Here is a 26,223-nt window from a genome sequence, read left to right as displayed (position 1 = left end):
CTGGAGTACATTACTGAAATGTGCAATTCGAGCCCTGATGTGATGAAAGAATGAAAGCTAAGCTCACGGAGTGGTCTCTTATAATAACTGGCTGAGACAGGATTGGCTAAGTTATTCTAAGTCTAAGTTTCATTGACATACAAAATGTTGCATGAAATCTCAAACTCAAGCTACCAAAAATCAAGTAAAGAGACTAAAATGTACTGAATAACTACTGTGTATCTTGTAAATTACATCATCCTCTCAAACTCAAGTGCTGCTGTAAGGAACTGCCTTTCTCTTACTTTCTCATGCATTTAGTTCTAATTATTTTTATTATTAATAGAATGCTTAAGAGGTTGAGTGGTAGAGCCAGACGGCTTAGGTTCGTATTCTTAATCTTCCACCTACTGTATAAACTTGAGTAAGTCACTAAAACCCACATACCTCAGTGTCACCACCTATAAATTGAGAATAATAATGCCTACGTCATGCACTTCTGGATTCTGGGTTATTCTGGATTGCATGAGTTGGGACACAAGGATTTAGAACAGTGTGTGGTACACACTGCTATTGTTCTTTGTGTGTCCATTCCCCAACTAGATTTTTCGTTCCTAATTGTTACATCTGGCACGTGTATGCCTGCCAGAAAATAGTTTCCAATAAATATTTGGATAAGTGGATGGATTTAATTTAATCCACACACTAGCTCTGTGAGGTAGATATCACTATCAGTATTTTAAGATTATAACTGAGGAACTGAGATCTTCAAGAAGAAATGCATGTGTAAAACATTACAGAGGTTGCTCAAAAAATTAAAAAACTGAACTACCGTATGATCCAGCAATTCTACTTCTGGGTATATAGCTGAAACAAACAAACAAAAAACAAACAAAAAACCCAAAATCCCTATCTCAAAAGAAAGTTCATTGAAGAATATTTACAATAGCTAAGACATGAAAGCAACCTAAGTGTCCAACACACACACACACACACACACACACACACACACACAGAGGAATATTACGCAGCCATAGGAACAGAAATTCTGCCATTTGCAGCAACATGGATGGGCCTTGAGGGAATTATGCTAAGTAAAATAAGTCAGACAAAGACAAATGCTGTATGAACTCACTTACATGTGGAATCAAAAAGGAAAAAAAAAAAAAAACCTCATAGAAACTGAACAGATTGGTAGTGCCAGAGGCAGGGGGTAAGAGGTGGGGCAAGTGAATGAAGGCGGTCAAAAGATACAAACTTCCAGGTACAAGATATGTAAGTTCTGAGGATTACTATACAGCATGGTGACTATAGTTAACAATGGTATTTTATATGTGAAAAGTGCTGAGAAAATAGATCTTAAAGTTCTCATCACAAGAAAAACATAGTCTGTATCTATGTAAGGTGATGGATGTTAACTAAATCTATTGTGGCAATCATTTCACAATATATACATATATCAAATCATTATATTGTACACTTTAAATACAAAGTTACATTTCAAAGAAAAGAAGAAGAAATGCAGCTAGTCAGCAGCAGAACAGAGGTTTGAAATCAAGAATTCACGCTTTCCCACTGTACCACACAGAGGAATTGAGTATAATGCAAGGCCTTGCTATACAAAAAACAACTGCATGAAAGCTTCGCTTGGGTAAATGTCCAACGATTACAGCTTAGTACAAAGTGTTTTTACGTTCTGTTTCATTTTAGAGAGACATTGTAATTTGATAATTAGGTATCTCACCCTCAGACTTCTATTTCTAGCATCTGTTCTGTTGCTATAATGAGTACATCCAAGTGAAGTACAGTGAGAATCAAGGTTTCCCATAATGGACTGTGGTTGAAAAAAGGAAAGACTGTGGGTTAGAGAGGAAGGGCAGGAACAAAAGGGACAGAAACAGAGAGACTTAGGAAAACGGTCTTCACAAAGTGGCTAGGTATCATGCTACCCATACCACCACTGTTTCCCTTACAGAGGGTGGAGCAGGAGAGAGACATGATTCAAAAATAATAGTACCCATGCTGGGTCTGTTTTAGGAAGAATGCCCAGCTATCGCACTGAAGTCCAACCTGCTCTGTCGGTTCACCTCAGACTCCAGAGAGAAGAACTTGGAAGAGGCTGAAAGGAGCTGCATAGCTGACAAGAAAGAAGATTAAAAATATAGGGAGAAACCGGCCACATTATGCTCATGGAAAATGTCCATTACAAGATGCCTCTGTCACATTTCACAAATCAGCCAAAGAGAGGATCTTCTCTTCTGGCCCAAGAAAGCTGGCTTATATTGACAAATAAAGGCCATATTGTATTCAAGATATCCTCAAGCTGGGAGTCTGAGGATTTGCTGCTTTTAACACAAACAAAAACGCAGCACAGTGGAAATACACTTTCAGGCTGCATCACTGTGTTTTGAGACAGGATCCTTACAATGCACTTTGCACTCGGAGGATGATATGCTTTCTTGCTTATTAAAGTGGTTACAGAAGCAAAAGGAAACCCATTCTAAGTAACAAGCTTTTTACATATAAACACATATGGCTAAATCATATGTTATCCTTTCATTTTTACAATTAAGCCCTGCTGTTTCTAGTTCTCAAGTTTATAATGGTCTTAGGACCTGTTGTTGCTGAGGGGTTATTAGCATACTATTTATAAAACATTCTAATTCAAACGTGCATATGCATATATGAACTATGAATCAAGATCCATAACTCTTTTCTAATAAATCCATAGTGCCTGCTGGAAGTGCACTCTAGGTAAGTACATTTTACTGCTCTGTCGAAGCAATTAATTAGCTAAAGCTGTGCATATTCCTGCCAGAGCAATCAGGAGCCACAGCCAAACAGGAAAAGAGACGCGGCCACGGCAGAGGAGAGCCAAAGGGTGCCATGGTGATAACATGGCTCAGGACACAGGAAAATAAAAATAATTATCTGCAGGTCCCCAATATACCTATAACTCAGAAAAACAACATTCTAAGAAAGTGATAGCAACAGAGTAAGGGGTCACGCCCTTATACATACTTCTTGATAGGGCAAACATTTCATACCCCTGGGTACTGAGACCTGGAGAAGGCAGTCAAAGAGCTGAGATGGTTCAGGGTGTGAACGGTCCAAAGCTAAGTCATATGTAACTGAAGTTCATTCTTCCTAGCTTCCTATGCTATACTCCTCCCCTCTAGACATTCACCCATACTCTCATTTTCACATATGCTCGAGAATTTATATATGCAGATGTGTGCTTAGGTAAATTAGGTATACATACATATATACATACACACATTCACTTCATTGTATTAAGAGAAAATACGAAAGCTTTTTAAATTATGCACTTGGTATTTAAGAACTTAAGAGTATGGATTTCAAGTAAAAAAAGAATGTGGAACTCCGTGTAACATGACATGTGAGTAAGACAGAAACAACGTATAAGCAGTGGCAGAGACCAGAGCAAGGAGGCGCTGGTGTGCACTCAGGCTGCAAGGGGGCAGCCAGTTGCAGTCACTTGAGCTTTTCAGTTTGAGGGTTCATGTGTGTGCAGGTGTGTGGGTTTGCCTGAGAGGAATGACGAGGAGAGATGAAGAAAGAGCAGGGGGTGAAAGATTAGAAAGTTAAAGGAAATACTGTGAAGATCTTCACTTTTGCAGAAATAATGAAAGACCGTGTGCTGTATAAGATTGTGAGTGAAAGTGCCGGAGGGAAGGGAGGAAATAAGAACACATAAAAGTCAGTCTGCTGGATTTACATGGTTTACTTTCCAAAACCGTCTCACTTTTCTGTTCACTGAAAAAGACAGCCGACTCAGGACCAGGAGCTACTAAGCATTGAGGATATGGACAAACCTCCATATTAATACCCAGAGATTGCTAATTAGTCATAAGCAGACAGATAATTGAATACAAACAACCAAGTTCTGGGTGTAATATTGTGAATACCATCATGTGTAACCAGAGAGTGAGAAGAGAGACTATGATAAACCAGGTAAGACAATGTTTTTCTTCCCAGACGGTTAACACTGGAAGTTATGAAAACAGTGATAATACAACAGCAAACATGTATTTAGCCTTTACTAAGTGAGTGGCAGGCACTTCTAAGTACTCTTGTTGAATTTTACTGTCATAACAACCCTGTAAAGTAGGTATCATGATTATTGCCACTTTACAGGTGAGGAAAATGAAGCATAGAAAGGTTAAGTGCTGGCCTCCAGGTTCATGTGTGTTCCTTGTGGAGTGTAGGGGTCTGAACCCAGGCAGTGTGACTCCACACCATGGTGGATACAGCAACAACAATGATGGTTGAGCACTTACTACACGCTAGGATCTGCTCTAAACAATCTACTCATATAGCTTAGTATTTTCTTGTAGCCCCATGAGGAAGACACCTCCATTTGTGCACATATGAAAACTAAGGCTTAAAACCTGCCAAGGTAATATACATCTTCTAAATGTCAGAGATTAGACTGAAACCTTGGTCTGTGATGTGCTCAAGGGCCACGTGGCAACAGAAGTCCGAACCTTCCAGAATCTGCATAAGCATCCATCCTCTACAGTTTGACATGAACTACTGACACCTTCTTAACCTCATTTAAAGCCTTTGGCCCAAACCTGGGCTCCCACACCTCAACGATTCTGCCACCTCAACCATATATAATACCTACTGAAGCTCATGTTTTTAAACGTATGAAATAAGGTATACAGATATTTTATTAAATTGCAAGTGTTTAAACACTACACATTTCCCCCATGGTCTCCACTATTTATTTAAATGTATGTATATTTAAAATATTTACATCTAAATTAGCATTTTCCCTGGTACGGATGTCAAATGTCACCTCCTAGAGGTATCTTGAGGGAAGAGTGAAGTTCTTAAAGTCTAGAATATTTTGACGTCTTTCCATTCATTGGTGCTGGGAGAGATGGATTTGGATATTTCACTTTCTAGTTTAACTAACCCCACCTGCAAAAATGGCCTAAACTATTTCTGCAAAGAAACACACAGATTGAAAGCAATATAAGTAAAGCAAGTGAAAGCAAATAATTTTTAAAAACTGATCTGGTAGGAGTTCCTTGCTTGTCAGAATACAAAGTAAAAATGATAATATCTAACCATATCTGATACGGCTCTTATGAAATATATTTATAATTTTTAGCAAAAACAAATATTTTGTGACATTTGAAAAGATAAACTGATTTAAAATATGAATTCACATATAAAATTCTATGTATTTCATATTCAACCTGTTTATTTTTATAAGTCCCTTGTATATGTTTATAAATACATAATATGTTAGTACAGTATAAATAACTACAACTATATTTGTAGTGTGTGCTAAAATATATTTTATTGCCAGTGATGACAGATCAAAAAAGTTTACAATTCTCTATTCTATGCCAGTAATTACATTTAGCTATACATTAGTTTAATTTCAGGAGCAATTGCATATAAAATAAATCTACTGAAGACTGTTTTCCTTTTAATAAGAAAACCAGTTGTATAACAAAAAAATAGGGAACTAGATACATGGTTTTGAATTTTTGCCTTACTTCCCTCAGTAGCTAGCTAAAAATGACATTAAAAGCCACTGTTCATTGAATAGAGCTATGACCATGCTTGACACTGGGAGTCCTTCACATATATTAATTTTATTCCCCACAACAACCCCATGAGATAAGTAACTAATCCAGTAGGGAAAAAGAAACAAAAAAACAAAAACATGAAAGAAAAAAAATAGCTGTCTTGTCACTAAGGAAATAAATGATAGTTAAACAATATAAAGCTATTATTTTGCCCATTACCTTTTTAAAAATAAATTGTAATATATTTTGTCCTATATCAAGGAAGGCCTAGAAACTGGTACTCTTATTACCACTTACTAACGGTGCATCCTTGGACAAGTTAATTAACGTCTCAGGGGTACAATTTCTTCAAATTCAATTCTTCAATTTCTTTTTGTATAATGAGAACAATAATACCATATATCTTAAGGACTGTTGAGAGAATTAAGTATGCTAATTAACGTAAACGTTTTTTCACAAGAGTCCCTGGCACATAAGAACCCAGTGTTAACTATCCTATACTACAAGTTCTTTTAGAATATAAATTGGAATTATGTATCAAAAGCCATAGGGGGGATCATTAAAAATAAGCTACTCCTGAAACTCATTCTACCCTAAGGAAAATATACGATATTCTGGAGAAATACACACATACACAGACACAAAACTATCCATTGTCTCAATATTTATAATAGCAATAAAATGCAGGGAAAAGGAAATGCCCTACAGTAGGAGGATTACCTAACAATATATGGTATTTTCCCTATTAGAAGGATATGCTAAAACTAACAGGACCTTGATCTTACAGTCTTGATCTTAAAGACTATGTACAATATGGAAACATTTTAGGTCACAAACTTAAATGAAAAAAAAATAGGTTAGCAAATTTCGCATGTATGTTTATGCTTATATTTTTATTTACATATCACTATAATAGACAAAGCTATTTGGGGTAACAGGTTGGAAAGAACCACTGTTAAATTATAATGGTAGTTTCATTTGGTCGGTAGAATAAGTGTAACTGTGTTCTACTGCCAAAAGTTTTCCAATCTCTGTACTGTTTATGTTGAAACGTCCATAGCGATACTTTATTTTTTCCACCCTCTTGTTTCTAGCCCCACTTCACTCAGTTTAATCCTGATTAACCAATGAAGAGCACTTTTTTAAAAGGCTTGGATTAGCTACAGACAACATTTCTAAATTTTCTTAACTGAATGCATATTATTTGTAAAAGATCTGAAAACAATCTTTGATACTGTGTATCTATGAACTCACTTCGGAGATTTTTCTAATAGATCTCTTTGGCAATAGCTCTTATTGTCTAAGGTTGCTAAGTGGTATGAGCAGTATGAATAGTCTGTACACAGTGTCTGGGTATAGTACATCTCCTAATATTTAAATCACCTTAAAAAAAAGACTATTAAAACATGAAAGGATCCCAAGAGTAGGAAGGGAAGGCATATTTGAAAAATTCTCCATTTACTTTCTTTGAAAACCAAGCTTGCTTGCCTTTTCATAGAAGACAATAATAGTGTAAAAAGGTTTTCTTCATTTAAATTACATCTCAGTTAATGGAGTCCCCCCAGTACAGAATTACACGCGTTATCTAATTTTTTGACAGAAAGGGAGAGAGAAAGATTAAAGACTTTTTGAGAAAGTTTTGAAAGGCTGTCTTGCTTCTACCATCCCCATAAAATAGCTATGAAGGTTAATGAAAATATAATAACATTTTAAACTGTTTAAGAACCAGTCATTATAAACATTGACATTGACATAAACATTATAAATGGCATTACCTATTGAGACTATTCCCCCCCATTAAAAAAAAAAAAAGTGTTGGATTTCTACTTGTCTTCAAGATGCATGTGCTATTAAGACTTGTTTTATCAACACCTAAAATGTGTAGCAATTTGTGAACAATCTTAGCCAATCAGGGAAATAAATATTTAAAGCAATTTTCTAAGTACTGCATTATTTACTATCTTTCAAAGTTTGGAGCTCTTTAATCAAATCACAGGAACTTTTATTTTCAAAGTGTTTTATATGCTGAAAGCTTTCTCCTAAACTGCATGTACTTACAATAAAAAAGCCATATTTTCATTAATCACTATAGCAATGCTCTTTTTTGCAAGTTTTTTCTTGTATTGCGGCATTTTCCCATTGCTGGATGACATTTTGGTTTTAGCAGATGGATATTTTCATGCCAAAGCATTTGAACATCCCAGAGAGAACCCTGTGTGGCATATTGTCTAATTCTTCCATTGTTTAGTCTCATAACTTTAACACTCTGCTTTGAAGAATTTTATAATTAAACATTGAAGATAAAATTTTAATTTTTACCTACACAGTCTACTAAACTTAACTGGATGAGTAATCAGAAAGCCATTCTTTCGTGCAATAAGTAGTTGTTAACTCCCTATTGTTCTAGGCACTGGATTTATAGCAAATTATATGTTAAATAAGGGAGACATACTTCCTCTTGGGCAACTTACACTCTGGTGAGTGGTATCCAGTTCTCTCTGGGAAGCTCTGAAGTTTGGTGCATTTCTAAATGTTCAGAAAATGAACGACAGGCTTTCTTCTTGCCTCTGCCAGAGTTGGAGGAGACTTCACTATTCCGACTGCATTTCTTTCTGCTTTTCCTCTTTTCTACATAGCCTCAATGGGAGTGGGCATGGGGAGAACAGGGTTGGTGGAAATCATCAAGAGGACCTCTGGCTGACCTGGGAGCAGCACCAGGTAATCAGAGGCTCTTCGCCCCCAACCCTGCCCTTGGAACAAATGCTCCACCCACCATTCCCACATTAGGAACTGTTCAAGGACACACCCTTAAGAGAATATGGTGTTGTAGAGACTACCTGGATGGTATATGAACGGGAACCCAGTTAAGGCCTCTATAGAAAGTTTTAAGATTCTGGGGGACGGGATCAGAAATCTACTCCTCTTGCAGCCACCCAAGACAAGCCTCGTAAGTAAAATCCCTTGTTTATTAAAACTGCCACCTGCTAACCCGGAGTAGTCTGCCTCTTTCTTAGGTCTCTCCTTACCCTCTGTGTACAGGGGCTAGTTTGCAAACCAAGAAACGGGGGACAGTTTTTCCCCTCTTTTCTCAAGTTCCACAGTCGACTGCTAACAACTGCACAGAGGCTCCTATGATGTAAGGCTAGCTTCCATGACTCTGACAGTACAAATTGAACACCAACCCAACAAAAATGCAAATAAGAGAAACTTGTGATGGGCATACGGGCTGTGTTGGAAGGGTCAAAGAATGTCTGAAAGCCAAATTATTTTCATATTATCATCTATTATGACTGTTTTCCCTGATGTTTATTCCATTAGCCCAGAAAGTAATGAGGAGTTAACCATACTTCATTCATTCATGTATATTCCTTGAGCACATGTCCCTGCCTGCTCCAATGTTGTGATGGATACAAAGAAATACAGTTGAAAAGTTATGGCCTCTGCCTACAAGTAGTTTACACCTTAATCTTGGAAACTGTTATAGACCAAAAAAATTGAAAACAGTGCAGCATAAGCTCAAAGCAAGCTACTTCTTTTACAAGGTGCTATGCTCCTCTCTATTCTGTGAGGGATGTAAATCATGAACAAATAAGGCCAGTCTCTGGAAGCACCATGACAGAAAAGGACTGCTGAGATCTATACATAGATTAGCATAGAGAAGGCAGCAAAATATGAAAATGGCCAAAACAGAGCAACCAAAGAGATACTCTGTGCCCAGAGAGTCCATATAGGCTAGTGACTTGGACTAAACCTTGTGTGAATGCCAAACTATTCATCTAGAGCCGAAGGATGAGAAAAAGCGGTGGGTGGAACCACTTATATGGTCAGCACAGAAGGAGTGGCAACAATGCAAACAGGGCCAGGAGGATGCATTCACATAGACTGAGCCCCCAGTCTATGCCAGGAGCTGTGGCAGGCACAGGAGCAGGCCACAAAGGCCAGGAAGACAGGACAAATCCCTGCTATCATGGAGCTTCTGATGCAGGTTTCTGATAGTGGCAGTCTGAAAAGCCAAAATGAAATAATGGAATGGAGGATGATGCCAGGTTAGATGGCGCTACATAGGGTGAAGGGCCAGACTTGCAGAGGTCTGGGACAGAGTATTCCAGGCAGAGAGCATTGCAAAGGCCCTAAGATAGTGACTAGCTTGTTATTTTACTGGAAAAGAAATGTGAGTGTGACGGCACACAGTGAACAAAGGGGAAAGCTGTTGGAAAATGTGTCTGATGACAAATTGAAATTATAATGGAGCAATCATAGTTCAAGCATACAAAAATAAAGTCAGGCAATTGAGGACCTGGTCTGAAACATGCCCCTGCACCACTGAGAACGTGAGCTTTCTGTGAACCACACCTAACTCCAGACATTTTTAAAACAAAGCTGCAATCTTATGTCTTCATAAGGTTGAAGACGTAAGGTTGTTCCCCCTTGTAACTATGCAACCATTTCGGACGCCAACCAATCCTTATTTAACAAGCACCCATATTTCTTGCCATCTCCAATTATAATTCCTGATAAACAACTCATGTAACTAACTGTAACCTTGAAGGTTTTGCCTTTGTAAGTCTCCCCCATTTTGTAGTCTGGCGGAACACAATTCAAGTGCTTCTCAAACCTATGTCTCCCAGGCTGTAGTCTTAAATCCCAAGTAAGCACCCTTTTATTTCAATCAGGTATACATTTCTGAAATTGTAGTTAACATGTCCAAGAGGTAAGTAGGGACCAGATTACATAAGTCCTTGTACAGACTGAGTTTGGATACTATTCTACTTGGAACAGTTGATGGATTTAATAGGAGAGAAACAGTAAGATTTACACTTTAATAAATTACCCTAGTTGAAATCACTTGCATAAAATATGCTCTCTTTTCATCAGTTTTATCCCCACCCACAATTCTCACATGTTTATTTCTTATTGCACGTAATAAATGTATTGAAGGTGACCTTACTTACTGGTTGGCTAGGTTCATGCCTGTTGCCCCAAATTAATATTAATAGTACCCTCATTCACTCTCAGATACATCCAGGTTTAGACCAGCGTTGCCAAACTTTTCCTGTAAAGGGCCTGTGTGCAAGTATTTTAGGCTATGTAGGCCAGATGGCAATGAAACTCTGCCACTACAGCACAAAAGTAGCCACAGGCAATATATAAACTAAAGGAGGTGGCTATGTTCCAATAAAACTTTATTTATGGATACATTAAAATTATATATGAAGTTCAGTTTTAGTATCACAAAATATTCTTTTGATTTTTCCAATTATTTAAAAACACAAAAACCATTCTTAGCTCATGAGCCATACAAAAACAGGTAGCTTGATTTGGTCCAGGGGTTGTTTGCTGATCTCCTGGTTAGATTATAAATTAGATGGTGGCCCTTATAATAACTAAAATTTATTGAGGGCGTACTATGTGCCAGGCAATCCTCACAACAAGCCTATGAGGTACATAATAGTATGTGTTTTACAATGAAGAAACAGAGTCATAAACAAAGGCAAGTCTAAGAAACTCATCACCCAAGGTCTCCAAGCTAGGAAGTGGCATAAAGCCCAGCTGTAGAGCCCACATCCTTAACCAAATTGCTAAATAATATCGCAATGCACTTTCATTCTCCCCTTCTGATGCATTCTTCCTTCTCCATCAACTTTTTAGTTCGTGCAGATTTTAGTCTCCCTTTACCTACTCCTCCTCCCTTTTGCTTTCTTTGTTCATGCCTTCTCTTCCCATATTCTATCAAAATTATAATTATAACCTAGTTTTATGCCTAGGACCAGGAAAAAACAAACCAAAAATTAGATTGCACAAAGAACAGTCCTTTCAACCTTTATAGTCACCCAATATTTCTAGTTTTCTTTTAAATTTCTAAACATAATTATTCCCTTCATGTTCCTCAAAAGAAACCCGTTTTCCTCCTAAGCACCAGCTTTCTAGGTAGAAATGTACCTATTATCTAATTTCATTGTATTTCTCTTTTAACAACCAGTTATATAACAGTGTTTTTCTTTGCAACTGTCTTGTGAGCAAATCCCTAATTCTCTCACTTTCCTTGTATCTCTAAGGAAATGGTGTCAAGTTAAAGAAGATCCAGGTAAGTTACTCCATATTCTTAAATCTATGATATGCCACAGTCCTAGGGCATTAAGCTAGGAATTTTACCACCATATTGAGGATTTGAGGTTCTATATTTCAAACAACTCTCTTAACAAATGAATTCTTGGAACACAGGTTGTTTTTAAACTGGGGGCTTTCAGTACGTGCTGCCACAATCCTTCACGATTTTAAAGCATTTTACAAGTGTTTCTTTAATGGTGGCTGTCTACTTTGACGGTACAGATGGACAAAAAAAGAGGAGGTTACTTAATTCCAGGACCACTTTCACTATTGAAGCATCTTGCCAGCAACAAGGCAGCAGTAAAGCTCAAATAGTTTATAAATGTCACCAAAATCCTACGAACAAATTACTGCCCAAGTCATTTTGCTTTAGTGTCTTTTATTTGGAAAAAACATATACTGTTTAAGGGAGGAGAAAAAAGATGCCATTTGACTCTTGAGATACACTATCATTTTCCACTAAATTGTTGTTAACAAAAAAAAAAAGTCAAGTTGAAGCTGCTGATTTAAGTTGCTCATTCCATGTCAATTTCTGAAACAGAGTGGCATTAAAATCAAAGATGCATTTAAGGAGAAACATACACTTAGTTTGGAGGGATGAATGAGAACAGCCTGTTTGGTTCATATTAAGCTTGCAGATTTATCAGCGCTGGGTAGGCATGGGAAAGACAGAGCGAGTGTTTATGAGCTCTCTGAAAGGATTGATTTTTACAAGTCTCTGATTTAGCTGGAAGAGACGCCTATATATTTAGTTAGAAAAAGGGTTAATGGATTCAACCTTTTGAAAAAGGCACTTCTCCATGTGCATATAACATGATGGATAGTTTACTGAATGCACATGGGTAAACATAGGTGAAAACAAATTAATTGGAAGGTATAGGGTTTATTGTTTATTTTTTTCTTGATAGATGGATCTCATTATTTTCCTTGGGCAGACAAAGCCATAACGGTTTCCAGAGAAAGGAGAAGTGACAGCTCCAGGAAACTGCTTACAGATGGACAGCCAGCAGGCTAAAAATATTACTTGTGTCCACCTCATCAATAAGCTGGCTCCATGAAGAGTGGCAATTATTCTTTTCCTGCTTCTGCTGCCCTTTGAGAGGCATGGAGGCGATCACTGATAACTGGGTATGTAGAACAAAATATCTACAGTAACAAAAACTCATTTACTATGGCAAATCCATATCTGAGAGCACCACGCCTTTCACGCCGTTATTTAAACAGGCAACGTGTACCTATCAATGTCTTAGAGGATTATGCTGATACTGTGTTTTGTTACAATCCTATTAATTATTAATGATGCATATTTATTATTCACCTATATTTAGATAGTCTGTATTATGTACTGCAAAGGAGGAAAGAAACATCACTGAGTTGAAGGAGGTGAGTTTTCAATCCTCCACCCATACAAATGTCACAAGAACTAGCCTTTATCCTTTCTTTGGCTGTACCAAAGTGGATCTTTAAGTTTTTTGTGACAATAATACCAAAAGAAATGAATGAAAATAAAATTTTACATGAAATCACAAACTATCAATGCTTGTTAACGATCAGGAAACAAGATACACAGCTTTATTATTCTTTAATATGAGAAAAAAATGGAGTACCAATTACTGTGTAGAATTAAAAAAAAAAAAACTTCTCAATTAAAGGCACTACAAAATAAATGACAGTTTCCAGGCATCAGCACAAAGCTAAAGGGATTTCAATGGCCTCATTACTTTTATTACCCTGCATTGCTCAGTCAAATCTAGTGCAAGGTTGTGTTTAGGCATAGGATCTGTCCTGTACTTGCAGAAATGTGGGCAATGGATCAGCTCACCTGAAATGAGTAGAGCAGACATGTGAAATCAGAGCACAGCAAATGCTATACTTAGTTATCTTGCTTTATGCAGATAGCAGAAAATGTATTAACCAGGAAAGGAGTTAAGAGAAAAACGGAAGACAATTTCAACCATACTGGTCAAATCTTGCCATATTAGATCACATTTTAAGGTACTTGTGGCTATTCCCTTTGCCTTTCCTTTTAAAATATCTCATTTCCTGGCATTTATATTCTAAAATAGATGAAAAGGATTCACATTTTGGTTAATTTCAATAAATTACAGAATAGTAAACGTGAGTTTTTTAGTCAGTCTAAATGAGAGAACATGCCTTATACACTGCAAACATTTTCAGATTCTTCCTGGGCTTGAAGGTCATAGTGATTAACTGTGCTGTGCTATTCTAGAGTTGCATGATTATCCAATTATCAGGGATTCCACCCAGAGCTGCCATGACTAAACTAAGGAGACCCTTGTTCCCAGTTTTCCTAAATGTCTAGTCTCTGAAGACTAGAGAGAGGAGTTCGCTCAAAGGTAAATTGTCTTGCTGGGTGTAAAACGGCAGTGGATAATTAGAAAAAACAAGCAACAACTAAATATCCTCCACCTAATTCTCAAATCAGCTGCCCATTTTGAACTTCAATCTTGTAAAACCAATAGGTTTTTCAGTCTATGATACAATTATTGTTTTTATTTAAAAGATTCCCAGGGTGCTAGTATCTGAAAAGAAAATATTACTCATTTAATAGTGACAACACAGTGCTTTCCCTTTTAAATTATGCATTCTTTTTATGCTGTTTTTTGCAATTTCATAAGATAGCAACTAAATGCAGCAGTATTTTAGGGGGAAAGGCATACTGAAACCTTTGTGAAATTTAGAAAAGTTATTTCTCTTACCTCCCTATGAAGAAAGAAAACTGTCCAGGTGGCAGGATTTTTTTTAAATGGGCAATATATAAGACAATCTAGGTAAAATCATATTTGAAACATATTTCACCTGAATTTAAATTTGGAAATTATTCATGATAGCTAAAAACTAATATCCAATGACAAATTAATAAAGACTATTTACCTTTGAATTATATTGAAATATTCCATTAAGAAAATTCTTTGGTCATTATCTTAGGACACTTTTAATCAAAAGTGACATAAACCCGGGGCTTCCCTGGTGGCGCAGTGGTTGAAAGTCCGCCTGCCGATGCAGGGGACACGCGTTCGTGCCCCGGTCTGGGAAGATCCCACATGCTGCGGAGCGGCTGGGCCTGTGAGCCATGGCCACTGAGCCTGCGCGTCCGGAGCCTGTGCTCCGCGACGGGAGAGGCCACAACAGTGAGAGACCCATGTACAGAAAAAAAAAAATAAGTGACATAAACTCAACAGCACAGAGGGGAAAACTGCTGGTTCCTATAATCAAGCCATGGGAAGGGCTGTGATGGAGCCACTCATTTGATCCAAGGACCTGAATGCAACAAGGATCCCTTTCCCACATCTCCCATCCTGCTTCTCAGAGCCTGAAAGGAAAGCCTGGTGTGTTGTGTGGGTGAGTGTGTGTTTCTAGGAGGTGCCCGCTGTAGGTAAACAGCCCATTCCCTCCTTGACCTCTGTGACCAGGGATCTGCATCACAGGGAATCAGGTTTGCTTACAGAGGAAGTCAGGCATTCTGACCCTGTGGCTAGGTGAGGGGGAAAGGAGGAAGCTGTCCAAAACTCAGAGACTGCTATTGCCAGAAGTTCTGGGCAGAGAATACCTGAAATGTTTGCTGATTGTTACCAATGGAATAAAGACAGTCCATATTGGTATTTTAGATTTCTCCTATGTCTAGGTTAACTATGGTAGCTGGATCATTTATCCCAATAACATTATGAGCATGATTAGAAGAACCCAGTAGTATTCTTGTACCATATTCACCAATTTTTAATAAGTACTGTTTGAGTGAAGTTTATAAACTGAAACTTGCGTTCCTGGACATGTTTCTCCTCTACTGCAAAGCCCCCCTTGGTCAAACGCTCAGTGCTGTTTCCCTAAGGTTGCTGTTGTCATAACTTTAGACACAAATCCTCATTTTCATCAAGCTCTGTCCTATCTGACACCCCCAGGCCTCCTCTACAGGTGACCAGTCCACTGAGATAGCAGAAATTCCTTACTTGATCACCCACCTGTATTCTTTCTGTAACTTTTATCTTAAGAGGCAAGGTGAAGTTACAGGAAAAACAAGCTTTGGCTCAGAAGTGCCTTGATACCTATCTCCCCACCTGTATTTGATGTGATTCTGTCCAAATCCCAGTGGCTGTCAAAGCTTAACTTCTCTTTGGAGTGCTCTTGTGAAGACAACAGAGATAATGTATCTAAAATACCTTACCAAATAGAAATACTTATTTCTATTCATGCCATCAGTTTATTATAACTCTTTCCTTCCTTTTAAACACTGTATCATTCTCCAGTAATCTTACATTTGTAAGCATCAGTCTCATGGTTGTTTTCTCCATCCTTACAGACTTTGAAATCTGGAAGGATAACAGTTCTAACACTAAACTCACTGTTCTAGAATCTCATAACTGCTAGACTAATCCAGATTAACATTTATGATTCTTGGACATATTTTCCTCCTCAAGCCCTTTAGATACACTCTCATAAGCTCATCCCTGAACCTATTTCAAACCTTACCACAGAGAGGAGACCATCTTCTAGAATGAAAAACAAGCCACTCCTTAGAAAACTGTTCTTCATTGTGTATATATATATATATATATATATATTTTTTTTTTTTTAAGCATGGTGAAAGGCTCTATTTATTGCTCCAAGTCTATACAGGCAATCTCCATAAAAAGCCATGTCCTGGCTTTATATATAAAGCTTCGAACAAGTTCTCTAGCCCCCATTTCTAATCAGGTTGCTGCCCCTAAGCTCCTCTTTTTTTTTTTTTTAACATCTTTATTGCAGTATAATTGCTTTACAATGGTGTGTGTTACTTTCTGCTTTATAACAAAATGAATCAGCTATACATATATCACCATATCTCTTCCCTCTGCATCTCCCTCCCTCCTGCCCTCCCTATCCCACCCCTCTAGGTGGTCACAAAGCACCGAGCTGATCTCCCGATCTCCCTGTGCTATACCGCTGCTTCCCACTAGCTATCTGTTTTACATTTGGTAGTGTATGTATGTCCATGCCACTCTCTCACTTCGTCCCAGCTTACCCTTCCCCCTCCCCATATCCTCAAGTCCATTCTCTACATCTGCATCTTTATTACTGTCCTGCCCCTAGGTTCTTCAGAACCATATATATTTTTTTTTAGATTCCATATATATATGTTAGCATATGGTATTTGTTTTTCTCTGACTTACTTCACTCTGTATGACAGACTCTAGGTCCATCCACCTCACTACAAATAACTCAATTTCATTTCTTTCTATGGCTGAGTAATATTCCACTGTATATATGTGCCACATCTTCTTTATCCATTCGTCTGTCAATGGACACTTAGGTTGCTTCCATGTCCTGGTTATTGTAAATAGAGCTGCAATGAACACTACGGTACATGACTGTTTTTGAATTATGGTTTTCTCTTCACTGTGTATTAAGAGCACACAAAGGATCAAGCAGTGAGCATTGTTTAAAAAAAAATAACAATGCTGCCTCTCCTTCCGGAACTGCCAGGATCATAAATTGGCATTGACAAGAACTTCAGGAACTCAATACTTTAACAATTCTGCCTACACCTATCCAGGTGTAGCCAATGGCCCATTGTCAAGAGTTCTGGTCTAGGACAGGCATGTTTAGTGACCAATGAAATGCTGACGTCAGAGACAAAAAAAAAAAGAGGTAATCATAAAAATATTCAGTCTCTGGATTTCAACCATTATTCCACCTCACATCTTAAGCTGCCAGCTTTTTCCCCTGGTTTTTGGCATTTTTACCTGCGATTGGATATCATACACAGGCTGGGCAGCACCCCAGATGTTAAATTTAAGAAGCTAATCATTATTACTCCTTCCCCCACCTTATTCATTCAACTTCTGCTTCTTTCTCTCCCCTCTCCTCCTCCCTCACTCCCTTCCCACCTTCCCTCCATCGCTTTGCCCTCATCCCTTTACCATTTGTCTCGCTTCTAATTTCTGAGTCTTCCCTTGCTTATCCTTTTCTCTTTCCTACATTCAGACCTCTGGAGTCCGAGAGTAATCAAAGGAGTTAAGCCCCAGGTGGGAAGGCCATCTCACACATGTCCTCTATTACAAGACTTCTTTCCTGACTTTCTTCATCCTCATGTTAACTGAAGATGGTCTTTACCATTCTTTGGATGCCTCTATACATTTTGGGCATTTACCATATTCTGCCATCTGTAACAGTTTCTTGCATAAAGAGCTTATTATTTTTGTACAGCTTGTCTAGCTTATATTTTTGTACTTTTCAGCAAAAGTGTTTTACTAATTGTTATGTTATATTAACTTCTGTAACTTTTGTATTAGGCTAGCCTTTATCAAAAATTGTGTTTCTTTTGGTTAATCGTTTAATAAACATTCTATATAAATTTAGTTTCTACTCTCCAGGAACATTTGCTTTCTAACATTAAAAAAGCATTCAAGCAAAACAAATACGTGTGTGTGTGTGTGTGTGTAAAATCTATGCTCTTCCACATTGTTTTCCTAGTAGGGATGCTTTTTCACATTTGTGAAGTACTTGCAAAAGGGCCTGGATCATCTGACTGCAAAATACAAAGTAGTTTGGGGGTTAGGCATGAAGTATTAACGTGTAATTCTAATCCTTTTTTCTGAAATCAATATACCCATAGCTTGTCACTTTCTGGTTAAGACCTATTGTTTTAAAAGATGATAATGAAAATACTTATGCAACCTGCTATTAGTATGGTTACATAGACTCAGCCTTACTGTTTATGAATCAAATATCCATGTTTAGACTTGGGTATTGCCCACAAATTATGTGCACAGGACCGTATATTCAGTCAACTATAAACCTCAATTAATGACACAATATCAGTATACATTAAAAAAAAGGATTCTCTTTTTGTGTTCCCTTTATGTCTGCATTTTCAAGTCCATGGATACTTTATGTATTTAATATCTATTCACCCAAACCACCTTCTTTGTATACTTATATTCACCTATAAAAATGCATACATTGTTTTGTATATGTGTTTTTTGTATATGTATGTTTTGTATATATCTTTGAAACTACAGAGTTTAGCAGTTTACGTATTCTTGTGAAATTTTCTATTTTTACTAAAACTTACATAACATTCAAGCATGTTGATAAAATATGGTTGTCATGAATCCCTTTTCACTCTTGCACATTATTGTATGATTTTACCACGCTTTACCACTCCATTCACCAATGGATGGTCATGGAGGGTGGACATTTCACTGCTACAGACAAACTGAAGTGATCACACATGGCATGGGTTTGTGTATATTGTTTCCTTTGTGAAATTTTATTTAGTTTTACGCTTTTATTTGTAAGGGTCATTTTTTTTTTATAATACTTCATGCTCTAAAGGGCAAAATATTCAAACAAGTTAAGCTGTGAAAATGAGAATACACCCCTTAATGTTACCCATTATTAACATACAGCTGGTGTTTAAAGAATTTAGCATCTGAAAATACATGCGGGGGAAAAAATCTTTTTTTTTCTCATTGAAAAGGTACTGTAAACCTAATAGTCACCTCAAAGAGAACCTGATTGCATCTTCTGTCTAGGGAAGGTATGTAAATCATTTAGAACACATGACAAATGTAATTCAACACTTCCCACAACAGTATCTTCAAGATAAAATAACAATAATTTAAAACATTTTTCTATGAATGACTTCAGAATAAAACAATGGAGTACCATTGAGTCAGTATGTCTCAAAGGTAGCTGAATTACACTTGGAAAGTAAGACTTTCTTGTAAACTCAAGGTTTAGGAACTGCTATCAGGAAGAAGTTGGTGAAAATAAACAGAATAAACATGACTCTGTTGCTAGATCAACGACATAGTTCCACAGCCTCATATTACTACTTGTTTCAGCGTGAGCGACTCTCCTATAATTGTGTACTGGGATGAGCACCCCACTGGAATTAGAAAATCTGGGTTCAAACCCCACCTGTGTCTCTTACAAACTGCATATATCTAGAAAAAGAATTAAATTATTTGAGCCTCAGATTCTTCACCTTTAAAATGGACCAAACAGTACCCTCTCATAGAGATGTTCTGGGTATTAAAATTAGGTGTGAAAGTTCTGTAAAGTTCAAAGCACTATACAAAGAAAATTACTGAAATGGTTATTACTGCCACATTTTAAATATGCCTTAGAGAGATGTAGACTGTAATCCACCCCCCCAAGGAGTCAGTAGGAGTTGGGAGTGACTTATTGTCATGGGCCACTTTTGACTGTTTTGAGGTTTCTCCATTAGTGTCACCACTTCTACTTCCCTTATACCTGTAAGAAGCTAAATTCTGTAATCTTTATCTACTTTTGGTCTTTTACTGAGTACCATTAAACCAATGCTTCCAGGGAGGTGAAGGCTAAAGTCATTTCATTCCCCTAAATGAACTTAACCATTTTGACAAAATCATCTTGGTCCCCTTCATGGCATCCCATCCTGTGTCTTGGTAGCACGAACTCCTAGTTTCTTCCCCAAGAGAGCAAATGGAGAAAGAAAAGAAGATGGCTGGCTTGTTAATGAATAAACGACCATTTGTAACATCACGCAATGCTATTTCTCACTGACATTTATGAGTTGCTATTAATAAAAAAATGTTCTTTCTGAACTCTCATATAGCTGTCTTTGAAGTCAGTAATAATCATTTTAACACAAAGCTTCATTCCCTTTCTCCAAAAAGCTCTAAGCACCTGGGAGACATTATCTTATTAATCCTAATGCACACAGAGAGGCTCCAAGGGGGTGTTTCAGAAGACAAAAAATGTCTATAAAGTTCACCATGACTATCATTAAAATATTATCTGTTCAAATGCATGTGCAAAACACAAGCCTTTAGCCACAGGAATTCACTTAATTTAAAATAGCCTGTAAAATAAAATGAATTTCTATTGACAACTATTATGTGCTATAAATTTAACCTGTTAAAACAGATTACTTCAAAGGCATATCCTTAAGTTATTTTTGACACACACCTATTTCTCTTTCTCCCTACAAAAAGGATAAAAGTATTTTAAGACCTGAATCATCTGCAAAATTCCTAAAACCTCTTTTGCTGATTCAATAGGTACAACTGATTTTACACAATCCTGGTCCTAACTTTTAGACTTTGTGTCATTTGAAACACTCAACTTTTAGAATGATAGGAAAAACTGCAATGTTTCTGAATGAATTATATTTAAGTATTGGATTTAAGTGAATGAACAGCCCTACCTAAGCTGAGGAATACAAATGATTGTGAAGATAAATTTAGTTTGCCTTCTTTGTGCTAAGGGCCAGGGCACAAAGTGAACATAATTTAACTTAGTTAACTACATTGACTGGGGAAAGTCAGGTTAGAGAACACAAAATGAACTCCATTTGCCAATCTCTCTGTCTGGTAGAGTTTTCCAAGGAAACCCACCGAGCCCCAAGCCAGGATGAAGGGTATCTGCTGACCCACCTTTCTCCATAATGTAGTGAGTATGCTAAAATGTGGGAAGGGTGGTGCAGACACTGCTCATCATGCAACTGGAAGATGTGACCCAAGGTCTTCTCTTTAACTTCACTGAAGGCAAGATCATGTATTTCCCTTCTTCTGTAGACACCTACCTCATCCAGTGCCCTGATCAGTTACACTAAGTGAAATCCCCTTTTTCTATGTTCCATTAGTAAGCTACCACCATCAACTTCTTCGTTGGCAGGACTCATCATTATAATTACTGCTTCTATGCATGAATGGTCCAAAAATCTACACCTTCAGTGAAATCAAGGATAACACTTCATTCTTCAGTCCCAAATTAATTAGTCCCGAATTAGTGCTAATTCGTTTGGCATATTATTTAACATATTCTGACTGTGGGGTGGATGGAGGCTTTGATGGGTAGATAGGTGAAGCAGCTACATTTACTGACTATGCCCCCAGTGCTCTTCTGAATCCCAGTGGAGCTCTGAAATAGCTGGGAGAGATCTGGAACCTCCTGAGCCCCCCTTGCATTTTGGGGTATATACTGGGGAATATTTCCATACATTGTTTTCAGTTGAGAATGCAGAAGGCCCTACTTTTCAGAATCATTTAATGTTCATTTTGTAACACCTGCTATATGCAAGAAACTATGCTAGGCCATGTGTGAATTAGAATATGACTCAAATGAGTGATGTAAAAGTCCTTCCTTTTAAATATTGGGATTCTACAATTATGAAAATAAAATACAGAGAATTGACTCAAAAACTGCCAAGGCCATGACAACTCAGAAGTCAAAATTGAATATAATTAAGTGTGCTTTAAAAATTGTGTCATCTTATGAATGGAACTAGTCTAAACAATAAGCACAATAAAAATATGCTTTCAAACAGGTCCTACTTACTCTCTTCAAGAACATTTGATAAATTCATACTATAAATCATGCTCAATTCACTAAGTGTTTCAGCTTTTAATGATCAGTAAAGTCCAGAATAGAGACCTAATGTGATTGAGAGATACACTTAGGAAAATTACTGTAACAGCATTAACTAGTTTGCCATATGTCTCCAAAACACATTGCTTTCCCTTTGTTTATTTTACTATTGACAGCTGAACTTCCAATTCTTCTTCATATCAAAAATGAAAATAGCTTTCAATTAACTGATAAACATCACAGAGACTCAGAAATATCCCCAAGAATTTAGAGCCCAGAAGGCATTTTATTCTCTTGCACATTCTCAAAAGTAAATGTCAGTCTTGTGTAGATGCTGGCATTTTTTTTTTTTCCCACTACTAGAAGGAAAGGCTGATCAGTCAGAAAGGAATGTTTACTGATACAGTCTTAACAGTAGTCAGTGCAGAAAATTCTTCCTGAAATACTTAAATCTTCCTCATTCTCTTTATATCAATTATACAGAAACCTGTTTGTGTACCCACAAAGTAGGTGATCTCCAGGCTCTGTCTTGTCTCTCTTCTAATTTAGTACATTAATGGAACCATCCCAGTCACCCTAAGAGCTTCTTCTCCCATCTACAAGACTGCTTTCAATGCTGTAATTCTAGCCCAGGTCTCTTTCCCTTCCCAATATAATTCTATCAGAATACATTTTCTCCAAACAAAAATCTGACCACATGTTTCCCCTATTCAAAATCCTACACTGGCTCCCCACTGAATACTGGAAAGTCCAAACTCCATACCATGTCTATAACTTGAGCCCAGGCGCTTTTGTGGCATGGCCTCTGTGCCTACTTTACCTTCTCAACTTGAGGTATTCCAACTGCTTTGGTTCCCATAAATCACAGGCTACTATGTCTCCACTTTTCTCATGCACTGTCCCCTTCTGGAATGTCTTCTCCCACCCCATCCAACTAGCACCCACACACTCACTTCCTCTTCTAAGGAGGGTCTCCTCATGAGCACATCAAGATAGAATCGGTAACTCAAATAGTCAATTTTTCTTTATATTTCTTTGTCAAGATACCAGGTAATACAAGTGTTTTCATTCATCACATACCCTCCTCCTTTTCTCCTTCACTTTCATTTTCCTGCATCTCAGAAGATACATACTAGCCACACTATTTTTCCCTTCCCACCTATCTTTTTTCACATCCTTTCAACACTCCCCAGTGAATGTTACCATGCCATGAAGTAAAAGAGCTTGAAGATGAAGTTGTAATGGAAGTTGGGCCCATTACAATTTTTAAAATGTGTAAGGAGTGATGAAAGGGTCAATCCATTTTTTGACCCAAAACTAGTCCTCAAACTGTAAGTCATTTTCTCTTTTTGTAATATCCTGAATGACCATTCCAATATATTTTCCTGAATTTAGAAATCTCACTTTGGCATAAGTTAATTAGAAACATAAAGAATTTGTATTTTTCAGCTACAGAAGGATACATTAGTCTAATCTGAATATTTCTCACGTCTTTTCTGACCCTTCTTCCAATGTTTTCCTAAGTTTTAGACACCTGTATTTGTTTCCTACCACATAAGTATATCGTCCTATGTATTCTTGTCTTCATAATGAATGAAAATTCATAACTTTTGTTGAAGAATTAGTAGACATCTATATTTAATTGTATACGCCTACTTAGTTGCTTTTTTCCTGCAAAGTAACAGTGAATTAAGTACCACACAGTTCCAGACAGTCCCTTTTTCTTGTCTATATCAATCAGTGCAAGTATTAGAGATAATTCAAGGAAACTTATCAATCTTAGATATTTTCTTTAGCAAAAATCAATTCATTATCTGGAATTTCAAGATTTCAAAAATGTGCTTAATGTTATTTTTTTAAAAAAACAATTTATTGTTTGTTAATTATCTTTGAAACATTTATAATCCAAGTAGTCATCAAACCTGCACAAATCCACAAAGGTCTTGAACACTAATAGGAACTGAGGACCCTGCCGAGTCTCTAATTGTATATGGCTGTATCATTTACTTACCACATATGCTACTTAGTACATTTAATATGACTTACAAAGAGATTATAGACACAGGTACTACTAAATGTAATCTATTCTTTGATAATTTACCAGGCTCTTTCGGATCACACAGCATTTCAGAGACATCATTAGGAGCATCAGTTAACAATGAACTGCATCCATATGGTACAGATGATAGAGAAAGTGAAGATTTTTCAATCACCGAGATTTTTCAATATATGAGAAAACATACAATGAAGAGTTATTAGGCAAAACTAGTAGAATACCCAACTGAGTTTCATATTAAAACATGTAAATGGTGTTAGTGTGTACACGGCAAACAAGGTAGGAAAACAGTCCAAAAAAAGGTAATATCTGGCCAATGGAAGTACAATCTATAAAAGAAATTTTCTTTAGCTCTACAAAAGAAGCAATTCAAGCATCAGGTTTATGAAAATAAAAGAGGTAAAAGTAAGAACAGTATAGGCCATAAAAGTAGTTTGATTCCCACAGTTAGAGTGTGGCTTAATATTCTTAATATTTAATTTTTTTTTTTTTTTTTTTTTTTTTTGCGGTACACGGGCCTCTCACTGTTGTGGCCTCTCCCGTTGCAAAGCGCAGGCTCCGGACGCACAGGCTCAGCGGCCATGGCTCACGGGCCCAGCCGCTCCGCGGCATGTGGGATCTTCACAGACCGGGGCACGAACCCATGTCCCCTGCATTGGCAGGCGGACTCTCAACCACTGCGCCACCAGGGAAGCCCAGTATTTAATATTTTTAAATGAAGGGAAATATCCCTCTTCAGAAAAAAGCATCCACAGACTATAGACGGATGGTGTAGAAGCACTCTGATTGGGCAGAAGGGGCAGAAGATGACACTGGAAGCTACTGAGACAAGTGTGTCAGAAAGTCTGATGTGCATCTTACAAAGATATCAAGGGTGCCCAAGACTAAAGCAATATAACTGACAACTGATATTCGCAGCCACCTCAATCTGAAAGTGCTTAATCATCCAGCACAAAGTCAAATGCAGCTGGACCTACTTCATATTTGATTCACAGGCCTGGGATCCTGAGATCTGGGAGAAGTGTTTTGGGGGTCTACCAAAATGAGAAGTAACACCCCTTCCTAGGCAAGCCACTGATTTGATTGTTTATATAGCAATAAGGTAAATATTTCTGGGTGCCAAGAGACAGGCTGATCAAAGGTCTTCACTCTCTCTTTACCTCTGTTAAATCTGGTGCCAAGAATCAGACAGGTATTTTACACACTGCTCCTGCTCTCTGCTGAAGGAAGGAATTGGTCACTAACTAAAATATCTTGGGTGCCAGAGCTAATATCACTCACTGAGTCTTTAAAAGGGGTTGACAAATGGGTTGCCTGGATTTACAGCAGAGCCTCTTAAAGCACCACCTGATTGCTGGGAAAGAAGCTCTATTTCCTATATTGCTTTCCTCGGTGTGATACTGTGGGGCCCATGACAACACACTTACCTTATTAAGACTGTGCCCCTTGCTTTCTACCTATACATTTGTAGTCTAGATTTTCCCCACTTTATTCTAATCTACATTTTACTCTCCCCAGATTATTGTCAATACATGAAAAGTTAGCTTAGATGAACTTTCAACAAAAGATCAAATACATGGGATTTGGAGATGATATATATGTAAACGTACACATACACACCAGCTGTTGCAAATACAGCCTGTTTTTAGGGCAGGGATCTGACTATGGAGTGGTGCACTCACAGTCCTCCTAGAAGGAAAATATGTCAGAAGACAAATGCAAAGACCTCCCAAGTCACAAACTGTACTTACCTAAAGGCCTTCCATGACAGAAACCAGACTATAAAGGGTTAACCAGAAAGTATCTCATGAGGAAGTGGAAGAAGGACAGATATTGGCCTTTTGCTCTAAACCTAAGATTGGTCATATGAGCTCTCTCGTCTGACATCAGAGCTTTTTATAAAGCAGGGATGGCATTTTGAATAGCTTGATACACCCTTTATCATCATGACAGACACCCCGGAACTACCCTACTCTACTCCTTGACAGCTTTGTAGCAAGCACTTCAAAGATCAGGTTGTAGAGCCCACTCATCACAAGGAGAAGCCTGAGAACTCAAAGTCTGCACTCCCATGCTCAGGGAGCAGAATCTCTTCTCCCAGCTCCAGTATGAACACCCATCAGAATCACCTGAACAACTGATGGAAACTCAGCT

This window comes from Delphinapterus leucas, chromosome 12 (genome assembly GCF_059928025.1).
Source record: "Delphinapterus leucas isolate spDelLeu-1000000601 "Yukka" chromosome 12, BTC_Dleu_Yukka2, whole genome shotgun sequence".
In the NCBI taxonomy this organism is placed as follows: Eukaryota; Metazoa; Chordata; class Mammalia; order Artiodactyla; family Monodontidae; genus Delphinapterus; species Delphinapterus leucas.
Note: the sequence above shows the minus strand (reverse complement) of the source record.